Source organism: Trachypithecus francoisi, unplaced genomic scaffold, assembly GCF_009764315.1.
Source record: "Trachypithecus francoisi isolate TF-2019V2 unplaced genomic scaffold, Tfra_2.0 Contig00854, whole genome shotgun sequence".
In the NCBI taxonomy this organism is placed as follows: Eukaryota; Metazoa; Chordata; class Mammalia; order Primates; family Cercopithecidae; genus Trachypithecus; species Trachypithecus francoisi.
This window is the reverse complement of record NW_022680946.1, coordinates 41,911-54,621: the sequence shown is the minus strand read 5'-3', so window position 1 is coordinate 54,621 and position 12,711 is coordinate 41,911. Positions and strand designations below refer to the sequence as shown.

Sequence of the window (12,711 nt, the reverse complement as noted above, 5' to 3'; positions counted from 1 at the left end):
AAGTGGGAGGATTGCTTGAGCCCAGGAGTTCAAGACCAGCTTTGGCAAAGAGCGAGACCCTGTCTCTACAAAAAATAAAAATGAGCCGGGTGTGGTGGCACGTACCTCAGGTCCCAGCTACTCGTGAAGCTGAGGTGGGAGGATCGCTTGAGCCCAGGAGATCAAGGCTGCAGTGAGCTGTCATTGCACTGCTGTACTCCAGCCTAGCTGACAGAACAAGACCCTGTCTCAAATAATAATAATTGTTCTGGCTATTTTGGGATCCTTTGAGAGTCCATATGAATTTTAGAATTGTTTTTCCTATTTGTGTAAAAAAGCTGTTGGGATTTTGATAGGGATTGCATTGAATCTGTAGCTCACTTTGGGTATTATGAACATTTAAAAAATACTAAGTCTCCCAATCCATGGATATGGATGAAATTACTTCAACACAACAAAGGTCATATGTGAAAAGCCCACAGCTAACATCATACTCAACAGTGAAAAACTGAACGCTTTTCCTTTAAGACTGGGAAGAAGACACAGATGCCTACTCTTGCCACTTTTTTTGTTTGTTTGTTTTTTGAGATGGAGTCTTGCTCTGTTGCCCAGGCTGGAGTGCAGTGGCGTGATCTCGGCTCACTGCAACCTCCGCCTCCCAGGTTCACATCATTCTCCTGCCTCAGCCTCCCAAGTAGCTGGGACTACAGGTGCCCGCCACCATGCCTGGCTAATTGTTTGTATTTTTAATAGAGACGGGGTTTCACCGTGTTAGCCAGGATGGTCTCGATCTCCTGACCTCGTGATCTGCCCGCCCTGGCCTCCCAAAGTACTGGGATTACAGGCGTGAGCCTCTGCACCCAGCTCTTGCCACTTCTTTTCAACATATTACTGGAAGTCCTACCCAGAGGAATTAGGCAAGAAAAACAAATAAGGGCCGGGCGCGGTGGCTCAAGCCCATCTCTACCAAAAAATACAAAAAACTAGCCGGGCGTGGTGGCGGGCGCCTGTGGTCCCAGCTACTCAGGAGGCTGAGGCAGGAGAATGGCGTAAACCCGGGAGGCGGAGCTTGCAGTGAGCTGAGATCCGGCCACTGCACTCTGTCTCAAAAAAAAGAAAGAAAAACAAATAAAGGACATCCAGATCAGAAAAGAAGTAAAATCATCTCTGTTTGCAGATGACATGATCTTACATAGGAAACCCTAAAGACGCCACACACAAAAATTCTTAGAACTAATCAGTTCTGTAAAGTTACAGAACACACACTGAACATAAAATCAGTTGCATTTCTATACATTAACAATAAACTATCCAAAAAGGAAATTAAGAAAATAGTCCTAGCTGACGCCTGTAACTGCATCACTTTGGGAGGCCAAGGTGGGAGGATCGCTTGAGCCCAGGAGTTCAACACTAGCCTAGGCAACATGGTGAAACACTAAAATGTATTTCTCTACTAAAAATACAAAAATTAGCCGGGTGCGGTAGCACCTGCCTGTAGTCTCAGCTACTGGAGAGGCTGAGATGGGAGGATCACTTAAGCCTGGGAGGTCGAGGCTGCAGGGAGCCATGATCACACCACGACACTCCAGTCTGGGTGACAGAGCCAGACCCTATCTCAAAAAAGGAAAAAAGAAACAAAATGAAAACAATCCCATTGACAACATCACCAAAGGGAATAAAATACTTAGGAATAAACTTAACTAAGGAGGTGAAAGACAAGCATACTGAAAACTATAAACACTAATGAAAGAAATTAAAGAAGGCACAAATAGATGTAAAGACACGCTGGTGTTTGTACTGTGCACTTTTCAAAGTGCTTGCATAGATGGTATCTTATTGGAGTCCGATGCCAAATCTGTGCAGTAAAAATGGCAGGCAGAATACTTGCCAACACATGAGGCAACCAAGGCCCCAAGAGGACTGGATGAGAAGCTGGTCACTCAGCTGCTTCTCATAGGATCTAGGGGTTAGATCCTAGGTGTCCTGCATGGCTCTTGAGGTCTTTCTCAGATGTCAGATCTGCCACTGAACAAGCACCATTGGCACTCTGGTAGGCCCATGGGGGCATACACCACCCTTCCAAGGCGCCACCATTCCAGACAACCATTGATGAAAGATAATGCATACTTCAGGCTGTATCTACCACATATATCATGTAAACAGGATTATAAATATAATCACATACATGCACTTTATTGCATAATACTCTTCAGTGGCCTCAGGCTCAGACGCATGAGTAGAGTACTCAGGGCCCATTCCACGTCAGCCCCTCTGCAGGCCCTTTGTGCCAATGCCCACCTCCCATTCCACGCTCCAGCTGCACCCAGAAGCTTGTGGTTCCCCATGTGGGTTATACAACTGGGACACATGTCCCCCACTCTCCACTTAAAATGTGCTTCTCACTACGCTAACATCTACTTACTCTGCGTATCTTAGTTTAGGCATCACTTCCTCCAGGAAGTCTTCCTTGGATACACATACACACATGCATAGGATTCTTGATCAGCTATCCTTTTATTGCTCCCTATAACTGTGTATCACTTATTCATCCATCTGGTCCCTAGACTATGAGCTCCTGAGGTCAGGGCATGAGCCTTTTGCCCCTCTGTATGGACCAACTGGTCAGGCTGGGCACAGGGTAAATACTCAATGCATACCTAACAAATGACTGCGAGCGCAAGGGAAGCCCAGCATGGTGTGGGTGCTTCAACAACTGTGTAGCTTCAGATGCTTGGTGAAGGGGAAATGACATTAGAGAACCAAGATGTCTGGGCAGTACTAAGAGGAAGGTATATTTCCCCGTTTGTGGAAAATATCTTAAGCACCTTCGGTGTGAGCTTCTGTCTGTTCTTCCTGGGGCCTCTTGACAGATGACTGGAGGCTGACCCAGGCGAGGCCAGGCCAAGCTAGGTGGGAAGGTTTAGCCAGTCAACAGAGTCAAAGTGAGCAGGAAGCCATTCACATCTAAAGAACTAAAGGCTCAGAGAAGTGAGAGGACAGGCTGGGGGGCGCCCAGCAACTTAGCAGCAGGGTTGGTTTCAAACTCAGGCCTCAGAATCCCTGTACAGGCTCCTTTTCTGGCACCAGGCACCCCTTGGGATCTGCGCTGAGGCACAGGACAACACACGGCTGTGGACGTGACTAGCACTAAGCAGGAAGGACAGGACAGAAGGACAGACAGAGGTCTTGAATATAAGTATATGCCAGGCAAGCAATGATCAGCACAGGCCTTAACAGAGACAGGTTTGTCTAGTGAACAAGAATCCAGAGACCCATTCTCTTCTCCCTCTATGCTGGAAGTTGCCTGCTGTTTGTTGTTTTCCTGATGCTGACTCTGAACCAGGCACAGGCTGAAGGCTCTCAGGTACCTTATCTTCAAAACAACCTGCAAAGGGGCTATTGTGTCCTCATTTGTACCCATGTAGACAATGGAGCTCAGAGGGATTAAGTCACTAGCTCAAGGACATACAGCTAATAAATGGCAGTGTAAAAAATTGAACTCAAAGGTGGGGCGCTGTGGCTCATGCTTGTAATCCCAGCACTTTGGGAGGCTGAGGCAGGCAGATCACAAGGTCAGGAGATTGAGACCATCCTGGCTAATGCAGTGAAACCCCGTCTCTACTAAAAATACAAAAATGCACACCACCTGGCGTGTAGCATGCACCTGTAATCCCAGCTACTCAGGAGGCCGAGGCAGGAGAATCGCTTGAACCCAGGAGGTGGAGGTTTCAGTGAGCCAAGACTGCACCACTGCACTCTAGCCTGGGCGACAGAACAAGACTCCATGCAAAGAAAAAAAAAAATTGAACTCAAATTTTCTTCACTGGCCGGGCGCGGTGGCTCAAGCCTGTAATCCCAGCACTTTGGGAGGCCGAGACGGGCAGATCATGAGGTCAGGAGATCGAGAACATCCTGGCTAACACGGTGAAACCCCGTCTCTACTAAAAATACAAAAAACTAGCCGGCGAGGTGGCGGGCACCTGTAGTCCCACCTACTCCGGAGGCTGAGGCAGGAGAATGGCATAAACCCGGGAGGCAGAGCTTGCAGTGAGCTGAGATCTGGCCACTGCACTCCAGCCCGGGCGACAGAGCGAGACTCCGTCTCAAAAAAAAAAAAAAAAAAAAAAAAATTTTTTTCTTCACTAACCACAGTGGTTCTGGGTCATCTGTAAACTTTAAGCTACAGTTTCCAGTGACTCCTCAAGTCTCAGTTTTGCTACCTATAAATGAAGATAATTTTGCACTGGTGTTTTTCAGTAGGAATGTGCATAAAGGGAAGGATATTAAAAAGGCCCAATGTATGATACAATGAGAAGGTAGGTGACTTACGTGTTAAAAAACAGGCCAGGCACGGTGGCTCATGACTATAATCCCAGCACTTTAGGAAGCAGAGGCAGGAAGCCATTCACACCTAGAGAACTAGAGGCCCAGAGAAGTGAGAGCTCAAGAGTTCAAGACCAGCCTGGGCAACACAGGGAGACTCCATCTCTACAAAAAATAAAAATAAATTAGCCAAATGTGGTGGTGGGTGCCTGTAGTCCCAGCTGCTCAGAAGACTGACACGGGAAGATCACTTTAGCCCAGGAGTTCAAGGCTGCAGTGAGCTATGATTGCACCACTGCACTCTAGCCTGGATGACAGAATAAAACCCTGTATCTAAAAAAAAAAAATAAAGCCAGCCAGGCGCGGTCGCTCATGCCTGTAATCACAGCACTTTGGGAGGCCGAAGCGGGCAGATCACTTGAGGTCAGGAGTTCGAGACCAGCCTGGACAACATGGGGAAACCCTGTCTCTACTAAAAACACAAAAATTACCTAGTCATGGTGGCGGGTGCCTGTAATCCAAGCTACTCAGGAGGCTGAGGCAGGAGAATTGATTAAACCCAGGAGGTGGAGGCCACAGTGAGCCGAGATCGTGCCACTGCACTCCAGCCTGAACAACAGAGCAAGACTCCGTCTCAAAAATAAAATAAATAAATAAATAAATAAAAATAATAAAGCCTGGCCGGGTATGGTGGCTCACGCCTACAAGCCCAGCACTTTGGGAGGCCAAGGCAGATGGATCACCTGAGGTTGTGAGTTTGAGACCAGCCTGGCCAACATGGAGAAATCCCATCTCTACTAAAAATACAAAATTAGCTGGGTGTGGTGGCAGACGCCTATAATCACAGATACTCGGGAGGCTAAGGCATGAGAATCATTTGAGCCCTGGAGGCAGAGGTTGTAGTGAGCTGAGAGTGCACCACTGCACTCCAGCCTGGGTGACAGAGCGAGACTCTGTCTCAAAAAAAAAGAAAAAAAAAAAAAAAGAAAAAAAAAAAAAAAAAAAAAAAAATTCAGAATAGTGGTTATTTCTGAGGATTGAGGCACAGCTGACTGGGAAAGGAACTTTCTGGGGTAATGATAATGTTCTAATCCTGCTAGGAATGTGGGTTACACACGTATGCATTTGAAATTTTTATCAAATAGTAAGCTTAAGATGTGTGCATTTCCCTAAATATAAACTTCACCTACAAAATTCCATTAGGTTTGCCGGGCGCGGTGGCTCAAGCCTGTAATCCCAGCGCTTTGGGAGGCCGAGACGGGCGGATCACGAGGTCAGGAGATCGAGACCATCCTGGCTAACACGGTGAAACCCCGTCTCTACTAAAAATACAAAAAACTAGCCGGCGAGGTGGCAGGCGCCTGTAGTCCCAGCTTACTCGGGAGGCTGAGGCAGGAGAATGGTGCAAACCCAGGAGGGGGAGCTTGCAGTGAGCTGAGATCCGGCCACTGCACTCCAGCCTGGGCGACAGAGTGAGACTCCGTCTCAAAAATAAAAATAAAAATAAACAAAATTCCATTAGGTATGAAGTGCTACAAGATGCCCTACTGTCATTCAAGGTAGGACTTCAAAAATAAGACAGAATAGGAATCAGACCACTCCCTTTCCTCACCATTTATATACACTCCGCACACCATTCCCTAAGTCACAGAACAAATAAGAACAGTGGTCCAGAGACTTGCCCAATTCTTGCAGCATAAGGCGCCGAGTACCCTAGCACTGTTCTTCCTCTCCCAAACCAGATCCCAGGATAGAGTCTGAAACCAGTCAACATCTAGCATTAGTGCAGATACTACACTCTACACTCCTAGAGTACCTGTAATTTTGACTCAATATCTCTCTGTGATTGGAAGGCCATGCTCAGAGGGGTTTGGGGGATCAGGTAGGAGGAGTGTGAGGAGAGGTGGAAGATCCTCCCATCACTTCCCTTTGGCCAACCTGATGTACCTGATCGTCAGCACCTCCCAAAGCACAAAGAACTCCTGCCTAACTAAAGGCAGAACCTGCAGTACCTAGAGGAGTCACTGTGGGATGGAGAAGATGGTGTGAACCAGCCAGCTTCCAGAACATGGCCTCCCACTCAGCTATCCCCTCTTGAACTGGATGTGGGAGAAAGAGCCTGATTCTATTTCCCTTGAGCACAGGCAAGTCTGAATGAAAGATGCATTAAAACACAGAAGTGGGCCGGTCATCCCAGCACCTTGGGAGGCCAAGGCGGATGAATCACCTGAGGTCGGGAATTTCAGACCAGCCTGACCGACATGGAGAAACCCCATCTCTACTAAAATTACGAAAAAACTTAGCTGGGTGTGGTGGCACACGCCTGTAGTCCCGGCTACTCGGGAGGCTGATGCAGGAGAATCCCTTGAATTCAGGATTCGGAGGCAGAGGTTGCAGTGAGCTGAGATCGCACCACTGCACTCCAGCCTGGGTGACAGACTGAGACGCCGTCTCAAAAAAAAAAAAACAAAAACAAAAACAAAAACACAGAAGCGGCTGGGCGAGGTGGCTCATGCCTGTAATCCCAGCACTTTGAGAGGCAGAGGCAGGAGGATTGCTTGAGCCCAGGAGTCTGAGACTAACCTGGACAACATAGTGAGCAAGATCTGCCTCTACGGAAAAAAAATTTTTTTTTAATTAGCTAGCCACAGTGGCGCACATATGTGTTCCCAGCTACGCAAGAGGCTGAGGTAGGACGATCATTTGCACCCAGGAGGTGGAAGCTGCAGTGACCCATGGTTGTACCACTACACTCCAGCCTGAGTGAGAGAGCAAGATTCTGCCTCAAAACAAAACAAAACACACAGAGGCACCTAAAACAGTACCTGGCTCATGAATGAATTCATGAAGCTTTAAAAAGAGCCACCAGCACTTGGTGCTTTTTTTTTTAAGACAGTCTCATTCTGTTGCCCAGGCTGGAGCGCAGTGGCACAATCTCCACTCACTGCAACCTCTGCCTCCCGGGTTCTCCTGCCTCAGCCTCCCAGTAGCTGGGATTACAGGCACGTGCCACCATGCCGGGCTAATTTTTCTATTTTTAATAGAGACGGGGTTTCACCACGTTGGCCAGGCTGGTCTCAAACTCCTGACCTCAAGTGACCCCCCTGCCTCAGCCACCCAAAGTGCTGGGATTACAGGCAAGAGCCACCAGGCATGGCCTGGGGCATTTTTATTCAGTGAGAAAAGATGAAAGGCCCTGCTGGGGGTGACAGGGTGGAGACACCCCAGCTATAAATTTCAGGAGAAGGGAACAAACTTGTTTGGCCAAGTGGCCACCAACCGCTAATCTTTCCTGTCCCACTAGGTGCATTCTCAGAGTAGCAACAGATTCTTCCAAACAAATACAGGTGTCCCACCTCCCTGTAGTACCTCCTTCCCCAGTGGCTCAGCTGGTTAGGCAGCAGTCTCCCTCCAGCTTCCAGAACTCACTCTTTCATTTGTTAATGCCACTGGCTAATGAAAAACAGAAAACAAAACATTTGAGCCAGGTGGCTCACACTGGTAATCCCAGCACTTTGAAAGGAAGGCCGAGGGGGGAGGATCCCTCAGACCTAGCAGTTAGAGACCAGCCTGGGAATCAGAGCAAGGCTTCGTCTCCACTTAAAAAAAGAAAAGAAAAATATAACATTTGAGGACTGGAGTACAAAAGCAGAGTTAGCCCCTTATTAATCAAGCTAAAGATCCAATGTCTCTCTTTTATAGAAATAATCTCTGTCTGGGAACTATTTTTCTTACCAGAGGAAAGGTAAGGCAGAGAGAATGAAGATGGAGAGAAAAGGCACAAAACCTGGAGAAAACATAAACCTCTGCATGACTTAAGTTCAGGTCTGCACCTGGGGCTCCAGTCACTCCAGTCTGCTTGGCTAGGGTGCTCCCTCCTCGTACCTTATAAGTCCCAGGTCCATAAGTTCAGAAGGACCCAAGGCAGTACAGCTGGACTTATAAAGCTGAACGCCATCCCTCTCTCCCTGCGTTTTCTGCCTGAGCTAGCCAGCAATACGTCCTATACCCTAATGCTTTTACGCAGCAGTAAACTAGCCTTTAAAAAAACATCTAGCCAGGCTTGGTGGCTCATGCCTGTAATGCCAGCACTTTGGGAGGCTGCTGTGGGCGGATCACCTGAGTCAGGAGTTCAAGACCAGCATGGCCAACACAGTGAAACCCCATCTCTACTAAAAATACAAAAATTAGCCAGGCGTGGTGGCAGGCACCTGTAATCCCAGCTACCAGAATGCTGAGGCAGGAGAATCACATGAACCCAGGAAGTGAAGGTTGCGGTGAGCCAAGATCACGCCATTGCACTCCAGCCGGGGCAACAAGGGTGAAACACCGTCTCAAAAATAAATAAATAAATAAACAAACATCTATGGCAAAGAGATCAGATTGACTCTTTGTGTCCTTTTCTAGCATTTTGCTCTTTCCCACAAAATAACAGTGAGAATGGAGCAACAACCTGCAATAGTCCACAGTAGCTCTTTCCCCACCCTCCTGGAAGCCAGCGCTGCAAGAGGCAAGAGAGCAAGCCGACCCAAACTTTCATTTCCTTTTGGGGAAAGCAGCTTCTCCTGCCTTCGCCACCCTCCAGGACTCTAAGGTAGCCCAAGAGCTGCCTCCTCTCCTTCAATATGAACCTAGGGATCCCAAGTTAGACCAGAAATTGGCAACTAGCAACACTATTCAAACCAAAAGCATCCCCTCTGTCCCCCAGGTGTATCCATCACTCAGCATCAAATAAGAACTTTCTCCATTTTGCTCCTCAAAATGTCCTAATGGGTGGCTTTGTCCAAATCCCAGCTGAATGTTCAAATTTTTATCAGGACTTGTTAACAACTTCAAAATCTGTCCTTGCCATGGTTAGGGCTTAAACAAAGGAATAAAAATATTATAAAGAACGAAAATCGCCAGACACGGTGGCTCACGTCTGTAATCCCAGCACTTTGGGAGGCTGAGGTGGGCAGATCACTTGAGGTCAGCAGTTTGAGACCAGCCTGGCCAACATGGTGAAATCCTATCTCTACTAAAAATACAAAAATTAGCCAGGTATGGTGGCAGGCGCCTAAAGTCCCAGCTACTCCAGAGGCTGAGGCAGGAGAAGCACTTGAACCCAGGAGGTGGAGGTTGCAGTGAGCCAAGATTGTACCACTGTACTCCAGTCTGAGCAACAGAGAGACTCTGCCAAAAAAAAAAAAAAAAAAAATTAAAATTAAATTAAAAAACCTCAAAATCATTCCTGCCAGGAGACCCAAGTCAAGGGTGATGACCCGGGGTAAGTCCACTGTGTTGCACACCCCATAGAATACAGTGTCCACTGCATCCTAAGTTGTGCTATGAGGCAGCATTACCTACTGGGCAGAAGAGAATGGGAGCAATAGGTGACGTGTGCTGCATATTTCAGATGGCAGCAAACAGTACCAACATAGACACCAGCATTTAACACTGCTCACTGGGGCATTAGCAGCGGCCAGTGACTTAGCACAAGCCCTCTCTTATTTCACCCCCAGGTCTAGACCCCCCACCCTGCATCCCACTCCCTCTCTGCAATATGCTCTATGCTCACCCTTTGAAAAGGGGGACCTGAGAATGTAACCACTAATTCAAACCAGAAAAACTGAGGACGCAGAACTGAAGAGTTTTTCATCGAGCCTGTCTGAAAAACCTCTTCGCTCTTGAGTATTTTGGCTTGGCTACTTGGTTCACTGTTCTCAGAGCCAGAAACCTATTTTCTTCACTACACTCCTATAAGTAAAAGGAGAGGAAATGTGTATATGTGGTTTTGCAGTGAGCTCTTAAGAAAAATGGGGGTGGGGAGGACAGGGAACAGACAGCATGGAGTGAGAAGTGAAGGTTTAAAGCACTGGCTGCTGGGTTTAAAGCACTGGCTGCTGGGATGTGGTAATACCATCTCTGAATGGATGATACACAGTTATCGGTCAGTCAGGTGCTTGCTTCTTACTGCTATGTTTCTTCTTTCTTCTTTCTTCCTCCTCTTCCTTCTTCTTCTTCCTCTTCCTCTTCTTCTTTTTTTCTTTTTGAGATGGGGTTTCGCTCTTGTCACCCAGGCTGGAGTGCAATGGCACTATCTCGGCTCGCTGCAACCTCCACCTCCTGGATTCAAGCGATTCTCCTGCCTCAGCCTCCCAAGTAGCTGGGATTACAGGCGCCTGCCACCACGCCCTGGCTAATTTTTGTATTTTTAGTAGAAGCGGGGTTTCATCATGTTAGCCAGATTGGTCTTGAACTCCTGAGGGGTTTCAGAATGTTAGCCAGGCTGGTCTCTAACTCCTGAACGCAGGTGATCCACTCGCCTCGGCCTCTCAAAGTGCTGGGATTACACAGTGCCACCGCGCCTGGCCAAACAAATGTTTTTTATTTGCGGCTCCTTCTCCTCGGATGGAAGAGGATGATTTATGGACTAACACAGAGGGGTTCCTTGGTAAGAATGAAAATTAAGCGCTGAACAACTGGTGACTTGTCAACACACCATCAAATGGCCTTTGCAGCCTCACATAAATGCAGACAAGAACCAGGCTGCTACAGGGAGCTGACACACCTGCCTGGGCTTAGTGCCCAGAGTCAGAGACCACTCACGGGTGCAGTGGTTTAGTTTCTCGAATGAGAAGCTATTTTATAAAGGCAAAAAGCTGCTGTTGTCTAACAAACAGCTAAGTCTGAAAAGACTGGGAAGGTGGAATCCTGTCTATTCAGCTAAAGGGATGAGATGCTACTTATTTGTTTTCCCCAAGAAGTTAACGACCCCAAAGCTGCTAGGTCCCGACCCAAGACCACCACACCGCAGGACGTGAAAAGCAGAATGCCGTCCGCTGAGGATCTGTAGTTAAATTAATAATAAAGCAGCCAGATTTGGTAAACTCTGGCCATTCCCCTGGGGTACCCTTCCTAACCGCCCCGGTGGAGCCTAAACAGTGGCCGCTAGTCCAAAGCCTCTCTATCCAGAGCATCACTTTTCGAAGCAGAAAGTTCCTTCTGTGCACTCCACGGGCTTTAAGAGTCGAGGAACGGATGCAGCCCGGAGCCAGTCCTAGCAGCGGCCAGGCACACCTTGGGGACTATAGCTGCAGTGTCCAAGCGGGAAGGAACGTCTCTGGGGCATTTTGGCCCCCCAGACCCGCCGCCCAACCGCAGCCCCCGGGCTCTCAGAGCAGCGCCTAGCCTGTGTGGCAGAAGATGGGGCTGCGCTCGCCCCTGCAGCGCGGAGCTCCGAGCTCACAGCTGGCGCGGGACGCCCCTCCCCTCCCGGCCCCGTACTCACCCACTGCCCTGATGCAGAAGCCGCGCGGCGGTCGCAGCGCCCGGCGCCGCCAGGCATCGCGCAGCACCTGCAGGCAGGCGGGGGCGCGCGCACCAGCAGCACCCCGCGCCGCAGCCAGCCCTGGAAGGCCAGCCGCGAGGCGGCGCGCGCCAGCCGCGCGTTCCAGAAGCAGCGCGCGTTGGCGCGACGGAAGGCGCGGAACACCGCGCGCCCGCCGGCTCCTCCGTAGCCCCCGCCGCCTTCTGCGCCTCCAGCCGGCACAGCACCAGCGCCAGCGAGCCCGGCGCCAGCTGCACGGGCCGGGCCATGCTTTCGCGGACGGCCGGGAGCCCACAACCCAGGGCCTCGGCGAACGGGGCCCCGGCTGAGACGCAGTTCGCTCGGTGGGAGGATCGGCCGACTGCGCGTGGCACTGGCTGCCTGGGGAACGCAGCTCCAGGGGGCGGGGCCGACTGCCCCTGGCGGGCCGGGGGTGGGGCGGCCGCGCTTTGGCTGGCCGAGAGCTCTGGAGGAGATTCCAGAGCCCAGCTTTCGGCTTCGTTCTCCACACCCGAGCGCAAAACGGCCCCCTGGCGACGCTCTCGACTTCCAGCCGCCTCGAGGTCCCGAGCTCCCCTTCCCCCAGGTTCTCGCTCTGAGGCTTTTCCAAGTCCTGGGGCTTCCCGCAGCTCCCGGAGAGCCTGACTGCGTCCATCCTCCGTGCGAACTGCAGGGCCAGGAGTCCCCAGGGCCGGTAGTCTCGCCTTCGACCTGGCTTTGGGGCCGTTCCAAGTTAGCGGCCACGAGGAATCAGCGGGGCCCTGGGAGGTGTGGGGGGTGAGCAGGAAACGTAGGTTTGAGTCTCAGTTCTGCGCCTAAGCTAGTTGTTTGTTTCTATTTTGTTTTTTGAGGCGGGTCTCGCTGTGTTGACCTGGCTGGAGTGCGGTGGCTATTCACTGAGTTCTGGGCTCAAGCGATCCTCTTGCCTCATCCTCCCGAGTTGGGACTACAGGCACCCGCCAGAACGCCTGGCCTGCTCCTAACCTGTTCATTCAAGTTATTTTCCTTCTCTGGGCCTCAGAAATGTCCCAGCTACTATTTCACAGGATAATAAACTGAGGACCCTTTCATCCATGACTTTTTTTTTTTTTTTTGAGGCG

General features: G+C 49.9%; 1 pseudogene; it reads right to left on the bottom strand.

Annotated features, from left to right (window-relative positions):
* Positions 1-11,468: 11,468 nt before the first annotated feature.
* On the bottom strand, positions 11,469-11,993 carry LOC117089514 (annotated as a pseudogene).
* Between the last annotated feature and the right edge of the window lie 718 nt (positions 11,994-12,711).